The sequence below is a fragment of the Schistocerca americana genome, unplaced genomic scaffold (assembly GCF_021461395.2).
Source record: "Schistocerca americana isolate TAMUIC-IGC-003095 unplaced genomic scaffold, iqSchAmer2.1 HiC_scaffold_139, whole genome shotgun sequence".
Taxonomy (NCBI): Eukaryota; Metazoa; Arthropoda; class Insecta; order Orthoptera; family Acrididae; genus Schistocerca; species Schistocerca americana.
In genome coordinates, this window is record NW_025725470.1 from 1 (window position 1) to 16,058 (window position 16,058).

General features: G+C 47.0%; 11 non-coding genes across 11 annotated transcripts; 10 read left to right on the forward strand and 1 right to left on the reverse strand.

Moving 5' to 3' along the window:
* The first annotated feature begins 446 nt into the window (after positions 1–446).
* On the forward strand, positions 447–519 carry Trnav-cac. Its single transcript has one exon. It is a non-coding gene; the product is annotated as a tRNA-Val (tRNA).
* Positions 520–677: 158 nt separating this feature from the next.
* Positions 678–750, forward strand: Trnav-aac. Its single transcript has one exon. It is a non-coding gene; the product is annotated as a tRNA-Val (tRNA).
* A 668-nt stretch (positions 751–1,418) lies between these two features.
* Positions 1,419–1,491, forward strand: Trnav-cac. Its single transcript has one exon. It is a non-coding gene; the product is annotated as a tRNA-Val (tRNA).
* Positions 1,492–1,649: 158 nt separating this feature from the next.
* Positions 1,650–1,722, forward strand: Trnav-aac. The gene has a single exon. It is a non-coding gene; the product is annotated as a tRNA-Val (tRNA).
* A 6,117-nt stretch (positions 1,723–7,839) lies between these two features.
* On the forward strand, positions 7,840–7,912 carry Trnav-cac. The gene has a single exon. It is a non-coding gene; the product is annotated as a tRNA-Val (tRNA).
* A 158-nt stretch (positions 7,913–8,070) lies between these two features.
* Positions 8,071–8,143, forward strand: Trnav-aac. Its single transcript has one exon. It is a non-coding gene; the product is annotated as a tRNA-Val (tRNA).
* A 6,365-nt stretch (positions 8,144–14,508) lies between these two features.
* Positions 14,509–14,581, forward strand: Trnav-cac. The gene has a single exon. It is a non-coding gene; the product is annotated as a tRNA-Val (tRNA).
* Positions 14,582–14,739: 158 nt separating this feature from the next.
* Positions 14,740–14,812, forward strand: Trnav-aac. Its single transcript has one exon. It is a non-coding gene; the product is annotated as a tRNA-Val (tRNA).
* Positions 14,813–15,006: 194 nt separating this feature from the next.
* On the reverse strand, positions 15,007–15,078 carry Trnap-agg. Its single transcript has one exon. It is a non-coding gene; the product is annotated as a tRNA-Pro (tRNA).
* Positions 15,079–15,480: 402 nt separating this feature from the next.
* Positions 15,481–15,553, forward strand: Trnav-cac. The gene has a single exon. It is a non-coding gene; the product is annotated as a tRNA-Val (tRNA).
* Positions 15,554–15,711: 158 nt separating this feature from the next.
* Trnav-aac lies at positions 15,712–15,784 on the forward strand. The gene has a single exon. It is a non-coding gene; the product is annotated as a tRNA-Val (tRNA).
* The last annotated feature ends 274 nt before the right edge of the window (positions 15,785–16,058 follow it).

A 16,058-nucleotide genomic window follows, 5' to 3' on the forward strand; every position in this document is an offset into this window, starting at 1 on the left:
CTGCTGCACCCTTAGCATGAATCATACACCTAGACCAACGAGCCCTGTGACACGGCGAATGCCATATATTGCAGTCCCTCGACGTCGTCCAGGGTGCCCTGGAGGTCTCGTGTACGCTGGCGGGATGGGGGCGCCGCGAATTCCCGCGGTCGGCGGCCTTCCTGGGCTATTGGTACCTTCATGTAGACCTGCCGCTGGGCTGGCACTGCCTGCTGCTGAGAAAGTGATTGATTTTGCTGATATGACTTGCAATAACGACTGCGCGAAACGCCGCTATCTCGTTAGGGGAGCTACGGCAGACACCCTCTCGAGCACCCCGAAGACTTCTTGAGCCCTCGGCTGTGATGGGTTCCAGGCTGACAAAAGAACTGTCGTGTGTGCATTCGCGGACTAGAGAAAGGCTGAGGCAAGTTCGAGTGAACAAGGATGGACTCCTCGGGTCCGTCGTTTCCGTAGTGTAGCGGTTATCACGTCTGCTTCACACGCAGAAGGTCCCCGGTTCGATCCCGGGCGGGAAAAGTATTTTCTTGCCTATGTCGTATTGTCCTCCAATGAGCCACGTCGTGTGTGGATCTGCTGCATGTACCTTCGTTTTGCAAGTACCACATTTATTGAATTTTTGAGTTACGATGGCAACATCACTAGAAGTTGTCTGTGAAGTAAGATGCACACAACCAGTTTCCGTGGTGTAGCGGTTATCACGTCTGCCTAACACGCAAAAGGTCCCCTGTTCGATCCCGGGTGGAAACACTTTTTCACCACTTTCAGCAAGACTTACTAACATGCATCTGCTACCATCTGTACCCGAAACCTTCGTAATCGCCTTCACGCGTCGGACCAGAGTGTCAATTGCTCACATCGAATAAGAAATTCATTTGATATTGACGGCGAGCTTTTTGCGCTGACTCAGCCACTGACGTGCGATCAGTTTGCACAAAACGCTAGGGCTCGTCCGGGATTTGAACCCGGGACCTGCTGCACCCTTAGCATGAATCATACACCTAGACCAACGAGCCCTGTGACACGGCGAATGCCATATATTGCAGTCCCTCGACGTCGTCCAGGGTGCCCTGGAGGTCTCGTGTACGCTGGCGGGATGGGGGCGCCGCGAATTCCCGCGGTCGGCGGCCTTCCTGGGCTATTGGTACCTTCATGTAGACCTGCCGCTGGGCTGGCACTGCCTGCTGCTGAGAAAGTGATTGATTTTGCTGATATGACTTGCAATAACGACTGCGCGAAACGCCGCTATCTCGTTAGGGGAGCTACGGCAGACACCCTCTCGAGCACCCCGAAGACTTCTTGAGCCCTCGGCTGTGATGGGTTCCAGGCTGACAAAAGAACTGTCGTGTGTGCATTCGCGGACTAGAGAAAGGCTGAGGCAAGTTCGAGTGAACAAGGATGGACTCCTCGGGTCCGTCGTTTCCGTAGTGTAGCGGTTATCACGTCTGCTTCACACGCAGAAGGTCCCCGGTTCGATCCCGGGCGGGAAAAGTATTTTCTTGCCTATGTCGTATTGTCCTCCAATGAGCCACGTCGTGTGTGGATCTGCTGCATGTCCCTTCGTTTTGCAAGTACCACATTTATTGAATTTTTGAGTTACGATGGCAACATCACTACAAGTTGTCTGTGAAGTAAGGTGCACACAAGCAGTTTCCGTGGTGTAGCGGTTATCACGTCTGCCTAACACACAGAAGGTCCCCGGTTCGATCCCGGGCGGAAACACTTTTTCATCACTTTAAGCAAGACTTACTAACATGCATCTGCTACCATCTGTACCCGAAACCTTCGTAATCGCCTTCACGCGTCGGACCAGAGTGTCAATTGCTCACATCGAATAAGAAATTCATTTGATATTGACGGCGAGCTTTTTGCGCTGACTCAGCCACTGACGTGCGATCAGTTTGCACAAAACGCTAGGGCTCGTCCGGGATTTGAACCCGGGACCTCCTGCACCCTAAGCAGGAATCATACCCCTAGACCAACTTTTTTTTTTTTTTTTCATTTTTCTTTTTTTTTTTAGGGCCTCCCTTCTCCCCTTACAGCCCTCCTTGCGCTCACCATGAATGCCTTCCTTGGCGAGCTTCTTCAGCTATATTCAAATGAAATCAAAGTCTCCAGATTCACTGGCATCGTATCTCAGTACACAAAAGGAATTCAATTTCTTCGGGATTACAAGGAGCTCATTGCTTCGTCTTCTTTGGAATATAAGTGCCAACGAAAATTAGAAATCTTTCTCAAAACCAAGAAGAGAGAAAAAAAAAATAAATAACTAAATAAATAAATAAATTAAAAGGATGTCTCTTCCCTCAAAAAACAAATAATGAGGAATAAGAAAGAAAAGAAAACTTCAGGTTCTTCAAGCGCCATAGGCGAAATGATAACGAAAATAGTAGTCACTGTTGACTTGTACCTGGGAACTTCACCATGGAAATGGTGACAGGAATCGCGGATATACTTTAGAATCACCCAATTCCCTGTTTCTCAAACAGGATTGTTAACATATTGCGAAAATCCCTCTTAATGTGTGGGAACTGGTTTCTTCGCCAATATGCCGTTGCCATATAAGCAGTAAAGGCAGTAATATTGTCTTCTCCATGTTGGGTCATGACGTAATTGACAAAATGTCCCAGCATCCACATAACAGTATTGTTTTTCGTTTTGGGGTAAAACCGTGTATCAGGCCACAGGAGGATATCAGTCGTATAAAGACTTTCAGTGCTACGTGTGAGCAGCGCCAATCGTTTCCGCACCCAATGCCAGTTGAACTGATGCCCGCAGCAAGTAAACCTGTGCCTCAGAGTGTCTACTAATCCACATTTGAGGCAGTTGTTAGTAGCACTTAAGCCAATGCGGTTGAGTTTTTCGTTGGTTGGAATAAGATTGTGGACAACTTTATACCAGGCGGAAAGCACATCGGAAGAATGAATTTTGAGAGTAATATTGGTCCACACTGCCGTCCAGACGATTCTTGGGTAGTGCATTTCAATTGTATTTGGAGCTTCGTACTTCTGCCACTGAGCAATTAAGAACACTGTCGTGAGACAAGGACTTGTGGAAACACTGTCACCTAAGTAACTCATTTCGAGGTAATAAACACCGACATGTTGCAATTGAAAGTTTAGTTTCCCGATGTCAATTGGCGGTTTCATACATTTTGGGCGAACAATGCGAAACAGCTTCGATGTGATAGTATGGGGCATCGTGGTAATTATCTCAGTTGTTCGTTTTATATAGAGTGCCGTCGCCTTTCGACGGATATCATTGAGTTGCAGGCCCCCAGCTTGCACTGACTTAGACAGTGTGGTATAGGTTAACTTAAAAATATGACCGAGCCACACAAACCTGCTGGACAAACGCATGATCTTATGGGCTTGCATTTTGGGAAGAGGGAACACCTGAGCGACATAATAAGCTTTACAGAGTATGTATGTATTCAAAATCCTGATCTTCTGGAGGATATTTGTCGATCGCCAGGTGTTTTCCACTATAGCTCCCTGTATTCGATTGGCAGTAAGTTTCCAGTTTTTAGCTGCCATACGTAAAGGACACCTATCGATGACGATTCCCAGAGCAACATGTTGTTCGACGATCTGTGCCCACGGTATAGCAAGAGATTCGAAGCCCCGTAAGCTTAGAACCTTACATTTACCCTCACTGAGTTTCGCTCCAGAAGCAGTGCTGTAAGTATCAATCTCAGCCCGCAATTGGGCCACTTCAGACTCATGACGTAGGATAACAGCAACATCATCGGCGTAAGCCCTCACAGTAAGATTGCTCCCTAAGACAGAAAGGCCAGTTAATGTGATACACAATCTCTTCAGAAATGGCTCGAGCGACAAAACAAAGAGCGACATCGACAAAGGACTGCCTTGCGGTACACCTCGTCGTATACCAACAGCTTGTGTCAGCTGACCGTTAACGGTGATCCTAGCAGTAATGCCTGTTATCATATGCCGAATGACTGCCACAGCTCGTTCTTCGAGTCCAATTCGTTGCAGGATGCGTTCTAAATAGTGATGACTAACGCGGTCAAAAGCTTTGCAAAAGTCAAGAAAAAGGAAAGCACATTTGATGTTGGTTACGGCCGCTACTGAAATAACGTCTCTGTACTCCGCAACCGGAGTCATAATGGATCTCCCTGGAAGGCAAGACTGATGTGAATGAATAACTTTCCCAAGGATGGGGGTCATTCTGCTATTAATCGCTCGGGCAATCGTTTTATAATCAAAGTTCAATAATGTGATTGGACGGAGATTATCAACTCGCTTGTGACCAGTTCTCTTCGGGACTAAAACAATTCTACCCACCTTGAACTCGGCAGGAAGAGGACCACCACTCATGACTTCATTAACAATTTCAGTAAAAGTACCACCAAGGACATTCCAGAATTTGATATAAAATTCCTTGGGCAAACCATCAGGACCAGGCGATTTAAAGGAAGGCGACTTGGAGATCAAGGCTAAAACTTCCTCGGGAGTGAAGTCCGATAAAAAGTCGACATTGTCAGCAGGAGTAATCGCCCTATCAAAAACATTGACCACTGCACTGACAGCAGGTTCATTGACAATTTCACTGGAATACAGTCGTTGGTAATGTTGGTGAATTTCACTAATAATGGCCGCTTGAGTAGAGAGTAATTCCCCATTATCCCTTTCCAAAACATCAATGAAAGCCCTGCGGCGGCGCGAGAAATGCTTAAATAAATGGTACATAGATGTCATTTCGTCGGCTAAAACAGATTTAGGTTTGGATTTAACTTTCAGACCTTCCAATTGTTGACGCTTCAAGCTGACAAGTTTAGCCTTGACACGTTGAATTGATGGAAAGTTAGTGTTGGTCGCAGTGGATGAATCATACAGTTGTCGCAGCACAGTGTAGTAAAACTCAAAGGTCCTCTTGAAGGCGCGTGCTTTCTGAGCACTATAATAAATGAGACTTTTTCGAAGCTTTGGTTTCGCAACAGCGGTCCACCACATCGCTTTAGTCGGATAAAAAGTGATGGAACGCAAACAAGTTTCCCACACATGCCTGATAACGTCAAATAACTCAGCGTCCGCCAGATGCGATATGTTTAACATCCACGGGGAACGAAATAATTTGGTAGGCTGTCGATTTAAGTGAACCGTTGCCGTAAAAGCGCAATGGTCGGTAAAACTAGCCGGGATTACGTCAACCGCTAGGAGTCTGTCACTGATACAGTCCGATAGATAAATTCTATCCAGACGGCTGCATGAAGTAACGGTGAAAAAAGTGAATTTAACTAAAGTAGGATACTTCAGTTCCCAAGCATCTTTCAGCTTAATATTCTTAACGAGCTCGTGCAGTTCTTTACAGTAGTTAAAATTAGGGGACTGATCGTTTTTACGTAGAACACAGTTGAAGTCACCTCCTATTATCAGGTTTTGAGGACTGCTCCTCAACAGATACGTAACTTCCTCCTTATAAAAACGTGACCGTTCGAATTTGTTGCTGTTGCCTGATGGGGCATATAAATTAACAAGGGTTACATCAAAAATTTTACAGCTCACTCCTCGACCGGAATCTAGAAACTCGATCTCCCCAACTGGAATGCCTTCCCGTAATAAAAGTGCGGTACCTGTACTTTCCTCAGGAGCAACGTTTGATATGGTTTTAAAACCAGAGATGAAGAGATTTAAAACAGTAACTTCCTGCAACAACACAATATCAGCGTCAGATTCGTATAGAAACTGCTGCAGGGCCGCAATTTTGAGATCAGATCGAATCTTATTTATGTTCAGGGAGACGAATTTGTACGCTTGTGCCATTAGTACAGTGCGGTACGTAAAGGGCCACGAAACAACACTGGTCGCATTAAAAGGGCATAGAGACTTCGGAATGGTCTGCATTGTCGGGAGGATCACGAACAGTCACTTGTGTGTCGTTGGGTTTGTTTTTCTTCCGTACTGCGTTGACGTTCGGTTGAACTTTGGTCCTACTACGTGCTCTGCTAGGGAACACATCGGCAGACGGAGGTGTGGGAGGGTCCTGAGTGACTTCGCAATCCATAACGTGCTGTGACGCCTCAACCATCTGATCTGCGGAAAGAACTGACTCAGAAGGTGGACAAGTTTGTTTGTTGTCACTAGCACGAACTTCGTGTTTGTTTGTAGACGGACTTTGACTTCCTTCAGTTTGTACACAAGTACTGCCTGCCTCGTTATGCTTATCGGAAGCACGCGCTTGTTGTGATTCGGCCTGTGGTGACGTCGCGACTTCAGGCGGCGGGTTCGGCTGTTGTGGTGCCAAAGCTGCCTGTACGTCACTCGGAATGACGTCAATAGCCGCAGCGTCGACAGCTGCGTGCGACGGTTCAGAAAAACTTGAGTCAGTAACCGTAACCGGCATCTCTTTTGGGACGTCGAGTTCTAATTCCTGGAGAGCCTCGTCCGGACTATCATCATCACACGTTCTTCGCCGTTTGTGGCTCAGCAGCTGCACGTCAGATTTGGAGGCAGGCGTATCTGTAACCGGTTTTGAAGGAAAGGGTGGAAAGTCGGCAACAGGCAAACCAGGCTCCGGGGGCAATATTTCACTATCACGAGGGCGGTCGATGTCCGTGATTGGTGCCTCCCTAACAAGATCAGCCAATGTCAACTTTTTACGCTGTTCCAAAGTACTTTTGAGAACAAATACACGTTTAGGGCAGTTCGTACGCAAGTGACCAGTTTCATTACAAATAAAGCATGTGCCTGGTTGCCCACTGTACGTGACATGAACTTTATACCCACAAACAAGAAGATGGGAGGGGATATCTTGCTTGACGTGCATTTCGACTGACCGGACGCCACGAAAACACTGTAACCGATGTTGACTAGACCAACGTTCGTTACGGATTTGCTTGACCTCCCCATATTTCGTCAAAATCTCACGTAAATAACAGTTTTCAACTTCCGGCGGCAGGTTGTACACACGGACATTTTTGTATTCTACATCAGCATTGGATATGAGAACAGTACTCACCGAGGCGTCACGATGACGGAACTCAGCTCTGCTACCATGTTTTAACAGAATCCTCTCCAGTAACACAGGGTTTAACAACTTGACGAAGAAACAGTAGAGATCTGTGTCGTAATAGGCAGTATGAACCTGGTCAGACGTAATACCAATGACATCCACTATGAAATCGTGAACTTCCAGGGAACTCGGTTGAACATGACGTGTAGACTTGTCAAATTCGAAACACAGAGTACATTTCCTTGGGAACAACCTGGACGACATATCCACTTATTAAACGGTCGAGACCGCTAACACAAAACGTCACAAAACACTAAAAGTGAACTGACGGAAGCACAATACAGCAAATCTAGCAAACAACGTAAACAAAGAAAGTAGTCACGGCTTGCACACGCTATTGCGGAGCGAAGGCACAACACGTGCGACCTGCACGGCGTCGCAAGCGGAACTGACCAACGAGCCCTGTGACACGGCGAATGCCAAATATTGCAGTCCCTAGATGTCGTCCAGGGTGCCCTGGAAGTCTCGTGTACGCTGGCGGGATGGGGGCGGCGCGAATTCCCGCGGTCGGCGGCTTTCCTGGGCTATTGGTACCTTCATGTAGAGCTGCCGCTGGGCTCGCACTGCCTGCTGCTGAGAAAGTGATTGCTTTTGCTGATATGACTTGCAATAACGACTGCGCGAAACGCCGCTATCTCGTTAGGGGTGCTACGGCAGACACCCTCTCGAGCACCCCGAAGACTTCTTGAGCCCTCGGCTGTGATGGGTTCCAGGCTGACAAAAGAACTGTCGTGTGTGCATTCGCGGACTAGAGAAAGGCTGAGGCAAGTTCGAGTGAACAAAGATGGACTCCTCGGGTCTGTCGTTTCCGTAGTGTAGCGGTTATCACGTCTGCTTCACACGCAGAAGGTCCCCGGTTCGATCCCGGGTGGGAACAGTATTTTCTTGCCTATGTCGTATTGTCCTCCAATGAGCCACGTCGTGTGTGGATCTGCTGCATGTCCCTTCGTTTTGCAAGTACCACATTTATTGAATTTTTGAGTTACGATGGCAACATCAGTACAAGTTGTCTGTGAAGTAAGGTGCACACAAGCAGTTTCCGTGGTGTAGCGGTTATCACGTCTGCCTAACACGCAGAAGGTCCCCGGTTCGATCCCGGGCGGAAACACTTTTTCATCACTTTAAGCAAGACTTACTAACATGCATCTGCTACCATCTGTACCCGAAACCTTCGTAATCGCCTTCACGCGTCGGACCAGAGTGTCAATTGCTCACATCGAATAAGAAATTCATTTGATATTGACGGCGAGCTTTTTGCGCTGACTCAGCCACTGACGTGCGATCAGTTTGCACAAAACGCTAGGGCTCGTCCGGGATTTGAACCCGGGACCTCCTGCACCCTAAGCAGGAATCATACCCCTAGACCAACTTTTTTTTTTTTTTCGCCTTAACCACTTTTTTTTTTTTTTTTTTGTCTTTTTTTTTTCTTTTTTTTTTTTTTTTTTTTTTTAATGTATAGGGCCTCCCATCTCCCGTTCTAGCCCTTCCATTCGCTCTCCTTCATGCGCCTTCTTCGGCGAGCTTCATTGCTAAAATCAAATGAAACACTCCTTTGCAAGTAAGGGAATCCATATCAAACGTGGCGAGAAAAGTAAATGTCTCCATCCAAATGAACTTATTTTGTAACGTTGGATGGTTGTTCAAAATAACTGAAAATAATCTGGTGAAAATTGTGGATAAAGAAAGAAAAATTAATGGTTAACTGAGAAACGTAGGCTTCTTAAGGACACACACAATACAAGACACTGATCTCTTTTTTTTTTTTAAGCATAGGCATAGAATGCAAGGCCTTTTCAGGGTTCTGCGAAGGCCTTCACGGCTACCGTAGCGGCCCTGGGGCCCACGAAGTCCCCACCGTACGTCGCCCTTAGCAGCAATCCCCTACTGTGGCATCGCATAATCCGATATTTTATCCGCTATTCGTCATTGCGTACGTCATCCGATGCCTTGTTTGTCAAATAATATTTTTAGCATGTTACCATACAAGGTCTTGTGGTGTCGTTGTCCACATATTTTATAATATTCCAGTAATAGATGTTGCTCATAGTCCAGTACGTCGGGCAGGCCGAGGTTATTAATGACATAATTGACATAGTTCCCCAGTAGCCATAGGGTAACATTATTCTTTTGAATAGGGAAAGCAACGCTTTCGGGGTTGACGAGAATGTCGACAGTAAGGTGTCTGCCGTCGTTCCTATTGATAAACGCCACCTGTTGGCGGACTCTGTCCCAAATGACCTGGTAGCCGTTGCATATGAGACGATGCCGGAGGGTGTCTATCACATTACAACGTGGACACTGATTTGTGTCACTCAATCCTATAGACTGTAATCTTTCATTTGTGGCAACGGTGTTATTGACAACCTTGTACCAGGCACCGCGCACATTGGTGGACAGTACTTGATTGTTTATATTCTTCCATATATTTTGCCAATTTCGGGTGGGATATTTTGATTCCATTCTGTTACGGTTGTCCTTTGTAGTAAGGCAATCCATGATGAAACTACAGTTTCTTTTGGTCCTATCCGCGACAATGCAGTGCAGATAACTGAGTTCTAAATAGTAGAATCTGATGTGCTGCAATTTGTAAGAGATTTTACTTATGTTAATAGGTGGTTCCATACTCTCCGGTGTAAGGATTCGGAAAAGTTTCGATGATAAATTATTGTGGCGGTCTTCTAAAAGCTGAAGTGTACGCTTGATATAAAGAGCCGTAGTTTTGCGGCGGATATCGGTCAGTCCGAGGCCTCCTTCTCGCGGTTTTAAAGTTATAGTACTGGCCGCCACTTTAAATATCTCACCTCTCCAAACATACTTGCAGATGAAGCTCATGATGGTTTTGGATATCGCTTTAGGTATCGGCAGTATTTGACCTACATATACTGCTTTCGAAAGGACAGCGCAGTTGATTAATTGCACCCTTTGGATAATGTTCAAGTCTCTAAGTCGGTTCATTATTAAAGTACCTCGAATACTATGTAAGACCTTCTTCCAGTTGAATGTCGTTGTTTGCAGGGGGCATCGGTAGAACCTCACACCTAACGCAGTGTGATGGTCTACAGACCTGGCCCATTCGAGGGCAGTGTTCCTGAAGCCATGGAGATTTAGAAAGGAGCTTTTCATATCGTTGATTTGCGCTCCCGTTGCGAAGCAGTAAAGGCGAACAATCTCTCTCAGTCTTACAACGTCGTCATTACTTCTGACGATGACACCGACGTCGTCGGCGTAAGCGTTGGTAGCGTTACTGACCCCTGAAATTGATATGCCTTCTAATTCCTTGTTTAATCGTTTCAGCAAAGGTTCTAGTGCGACCACAAATAGCATCATTGATAAAGGACTTCCCTGCGGGACACCATTTGCTATTTCGACATCTCGAGTATAGTGTCCATTGATTAAAATTTTGGTTTTCATCCCCTGCAATAGATTTTTTAAGACAATTAAAAATTTGTCGTTAAAACCTATATGCATCAGAGTGGTAAATAAATATTCATGGTTTACCCTATCAAAGGCTTTAGAAAAGTCGATAAAAACGAGGCCAGCCTTCGTCAATGTCGTTGAGAAGATACTGATTATGTCCCTGTATTCGCAGACTGTTTTAAAAATATTCCGACCCGGGAGACACGTTTGATGGGGACCAATTACAGTATCAAACACCGGTCGGAGTCTGTTTTTTACAACCCTGGCAATAATTTTATAATCAGAGTTCATTAAGGATATCGGTCTCATTTTGTTGAGCTGTTTGACATCCGAATTGATTCCCTTAGGAAGTAAAACAGTGACACACTCTTTCATTTCGTCAGGTATGTGCCCTCCACTCAAGATTTCGTTGACGACTTGTGTGAATTTATTCCTTATAATATGTCAATATTGGGAATAAAATTCTACGGGTAAACCGTCGGGCCCAGGTGATTTTTTAACAGGTGAGCTTTTAATGACTTCGAAAATGTCTTCAGACAGGATTTCAACAGTGAGGCTCCTGTTGTGTTCTGCAGTTACTAGTTGTTCCATATCACAGTTTCGGAGCAGTTCCTGTCCATGATCTGGGTTATACTGGTGAGCACTGTACAATTGATTATAATACCTATGAGCCTCGTTTAAAATATCTTTTTGTTGAGTTAAAAGACTTTGATCTTCAGAGAGCAATGACTGAATAAAATTTCTTCGACGATTTTTTTCGTGCTGGAGTAGATGATAGAGTGAAGCGTGTTCTTCTTCCACTGTGGTTTGAACTCGTGATTTGATTGTCAGTCCTTCCAGCTGTTTGCGTTTAAGACTAAGAAGTTCGGCCTTGACCTGTTTGATACCCGTTCTGACAGCCGCGGACATGGGCATATCATAAAGGTCACGCAGACAAGTATAATAGAATTCGACAGTGCGCCGAGACCAAAGTGCCCTTTCCCTACTGTAAGAAATTAGAGTAGATCTAAGTTTCTTTTTGGCGCATAAAGTCCACCAATCTATCGTTGACCGGTATTTGTGGCTTTGTCGGAGTGAAAGTTGCCAAGAAGCTTCTAACTGCTCAGTTAGGGCGTTATCTCGAAGCATGGCGATATTTAATTTCCAAAAAGGACGGCCCCAGTATGTCTTCTGTTTAGGAAGTCCAATGCTGCACCTTAGTGCTAGATGGTCGGAAAAAAAAGTTGGTATTCGTTCGACGCCACTGATTTTGCTGGCTAAATGTGAACTTACGTATATGCGGTCGATCCGACTTTGCGCATTAGTGCTAAAATATGTGTACTGGACAGACACGGGGTATTTGACCTCCCAAGCGTCCTGCCATTTCATTGTTTTCACAAGACCATCTAGTTCTGAGGAGAAATTGAAATTTGGCGTTTGGTCTTTCCTGTGTAGGACACAATTCCAGTCACCTCCGACTATTACATCAACGGGGTTTTCCTTTAGTAAAAACACGAGATCATTTTTAAAAAACTTGGCTCGTTCTGTTCGACCACTGCTTCCCGAAGGTACATAAACATTTATAATCGTAACACCGAAAATCTTAAAACTGATTCCCCTCCCCGATTCCAACATGGTTACATCTGTTATTGCAATACCTTCCTTGACCAGGACAGCGGTGCCGCAAGCGCCTTCTGAGGCGACATTGAGAATTGCAGTAAATCCCGGAACATACAAATTTGAAAAACACACTTCTTGAAAAAGCGCAATATCGGTATCGGACTGATATATGAAGTCCCGGAGGGCAGCAATGTTAGTTGCACTCTGGATCTTGTTAATATTAACAGTCATAACGTGATACGTTTGATCCATAAGCAAGAGCTGTTATTGTTTACTGGACTTTCCGGCGATTAGGCATATGTAGGCCGAATTCACATGTCATTCGTGCACTCAAAGTGTAGTCGTGAGCTTGAGAGGTTGCGGTTAACATGCCATACCATTGTTCGCAGATACATGTGGCAGTGTTGTCTCCGTATCGTCTGCCCATTCAAAACGACTATTCTGGGGAGATTGTCTACGTTGGGAAGTAGGTACGTCCTGATGGTCTGAAAATTCGAGGCCTGGTGCTCCTTCGTCCCGGACACCGTGCTCAGGTGATGTCCGTAGATGCGATTGTATGCTACCGACCTCAGGTTCCCTCCGGCCATGGTCTTCGATCGTTGTCTGTTCCTGAATGCTCCTCAACCTATCCCGCAGAGCCGGGGCTAAGCTTTCAGCAGCCTGGTGTGCTAACCGCTTTTTGCGACGTTTCCTAGCTTTCCGAGGCGATCTTGACCGCTCTGGAGACGAATCAGGGGACTTTTCGGACGAATGCGGAGACGAAGTCGGCGATGCAAGCCGGTCTTGTGTCCTAGTCGAAGAGCCAACGCTGCTCTTTTCACCAGGCGTGGAAGAAAGGACTACCGCAGTTAGACTCGCCTCTGTCGCAGGGGGCCTGTCAGCCGCGCTGTGGGAAGCAGAACCGTAGTCATTGACTCCTTGTGTCAGTTGGATGATCGAGTGATCTATGCTCATGTCTTGCCCAACAATATTCTGAACTGGATCATCCGTTGCCGCTACTTTCGTGGTGGTCTCGTCCTGTCGTGCGCAATCAGGCGGTTGCAGGGAGGTATCCACAGTAACCGCAGAAGGTTCTGCTCGCGAGCTACGAGAAGGCTCGGCACAGTCGTAAGGTACCTGACTGTCACTGGTGGGACACTGGGGCGCTGTATGGTTAGTCATAGCTACGGATCTACCACTGTCTATATGGTTGTTAACACTCTCGGGATGCTCGCATTGGTCCCCCAGTTCGAAAGATGTCTGCCGAGCTGATCGCAAAGGTGACGTGGCAGCAGCGTACGTCATCTGCAGGTGAACTACAGGCCCTGCACCTTCGGATTCTACCCTTGGTAATTGAGGAACCCTCCGTCTACTGCACTCAGCACGCACGTGCTCTGTCGAGTTACAAATGGCACAGGTACGAGGCTGTCCATCGTAAATGATCAACGCACGGTATCCTCCAATAATTACAAAGGAAGGAATGTGCTTGAGAAGTTCCATCTTAACCTGGCGAACGCCATTCAAAACGGGAAACATGTGTGGTTCTGACCACATTTCCGCAACATTGGAAATTACTCTGCCATACGCCCCGAGAACACGATTAATTTCGACTACAGGCATTTCAAAAGGAAGCTCAAATACTCTTACTGTTCGTATTCCCATCCCAGCATAGGATACTACGACATCGCTAACTGAGCCGTCTAAGTGATTGAACTTAATAATACCGCCACATTGTTCAACAAGTGCGACACATTTAGCAGGATCTGCCAATTTCACATATGCCGAGTTAGTCACAAACGATAAATGAACTCCAACTAAATCATCTTTCGTAATTCCAACTTTTTCTGTGAGCCACAGTTTGATTTCAAAAGCTTTCGGTCGTACGAAATTTCTATCGAAAGCGAATTTAATCGTGTCTTTTCTCATCTTCATCAAACCAATACACAATTAAGTGAAGTAATGCGCTTGCGAGCCGGCCTACCTGGCTCGCAGGAAAACAGCCTTGTTGACACGAAACGCCCGCAGCGGCCGCCACACGTCCGTCTCGCGCCGAAGACGAGGCGCGACCAACGAGCCCTGTGACACGGCGAATGCCAAATATTGCAGTCCCTAGATGTCGTCCAGGGTGCCCTGGAAGTCTCGTGTACGCTGGCGGGATGGGGGCGGCGCGAATTCCCGCGGTCGGCGGCCTTCCTGGGTTATTGGTACCTTCATGTAGAGCTGCCGCTGGGCTCGCACTGCCTGCTGCTGAGAAAGTGATTGCTTTTGCTGATATGACTTGCAATAACGACTGCGCGAAACGCCGCTATCTCGTTAGGGGTGCTACGGCAGACACCCTCTCGAGCACCCCGAAGACTTCTTGAGCCCTCGGCTGTGATGGGTTCCAGGCTGACAAAAGAACTGTCGTGTGTGCATTCACGGACTAGAGAAAGGCTGAGGCAAGTTCGAGTGAACAAGGATGGACTCCTCGGGTCCGTCGTTTCCGTAGTGTAGCGGTTATCACGTCTGCTTCACATGCAGAAGGTCCCCGGTTCGATCCCGGGCGGGAACAGTATTTTCTTGCCTATGTCGTATTGTCCTCCAATGAGCCACGTCGTGTGTGGATCTGCTGCATGTCCCTTCGTTTTGCAAGTACCACATTTATTGAATTTTTGAGTTACGATGGCAACATCACTACAAGTTGTCTCTGAAGTAAGGTGCACACAAGCAGTTTCCGTGGTGTAGCGGTTATCACGTCTGCCTAACACGCGGAAGGTCCCCGGTTCGATCCCGGGCGGAAACACTTTTTCATCACTTTAAGCAAGACTTACTAACATGCATCTGCTACCATCTGTACCCGAAACCTTCGTAATCGCCTTCACGCGTCGGACCAGAGTGTCAATTGCTCACATCGAATAAGAAATTCATTTGATATTGACGGCGAGCTTTTGGCGCTGACTCAGCCACTGACGTGCGATCAGTTTGCACAAAACGCTAGGGCTCGTCCGGGATTTGAACCCGGGACCTCCTGCACCCTAAGCAGGAATCATACCCCTAGACCAACGAGCCCTGTGACACGGCGAACGCCAATTATTGCAGTCCCTAGATGTCGTCCAGGGTGCCCTGGAAGTCTCGTGTACGCTGGCGGGATGGGGGCGGCGCGAATTCCCGCGTTCGGCGGCCTTCCTGGGCTATTGGTACCTTCATGTAGAGCTGCCGCTGTTCTCGCACTGCCTGCTGCTGAGAAAGTGATTGCTTTTGCTGATATGACTTGAGATAACGACTGCGCGAAACGCCGCTATCACGTTAGGGGTGCTACGGCAGACACCCTCTCGAGCACCCCGAAGACTTCTTGAGCCCTCGGCTGTGATGGGTTCCAGGCTGACAAAAGAACTGTCGTGTGTGCATTCGCGGACGAGAGAAAGGCTGAGGCAAGTTCGAGTGAACAAGGATGGACTCCTCGGGTCCGTCGTTTCCGTAGTGTAGCGGTTATCACGTCTGCTTCACATGCAGAAGGTCCCCGGTTCGATCCCGGGCGGGAACAGTATTTTCTTGCCTATGTCGTATTGTCCTCCAATGAGCCACGTCGTGTGTGGATCTGCTGCATGTCCCTTCGTTTTGCAAGTACCACATTTATTGAATTTTTGAGTTACGATGGCAACATCACTACAAGTTGTCTCTGAAGTAATGTGCACACAAGCAGTTTCCGTGGTGTAGCGGTTATCACGTCTGCCTAACACGCGGAAGGTCCCCGGTTCGATCCCGGGCGGAAACACTTTTTCATCACTTTAAGCAAGACTTACTAACATGCATCTGCTACCATCTGTACCCGAAACCTTCGTAATCGCCTTCACGCGTCGGACCAGAGTGTCAATTGCTCACATCGAATAAGAAATTCATTTGATATTGACGGCGAGCTTTTTGCGCTGACTCAGCCACTGACGTGCGATCAGTTTGCACAAAACGCTAGGGCTCGTCCGGGATTTGAACCCGAGACCTCCTGCACCCTTAGCATGAATCATACACCTAGACCAACGAGCCCTGTGACA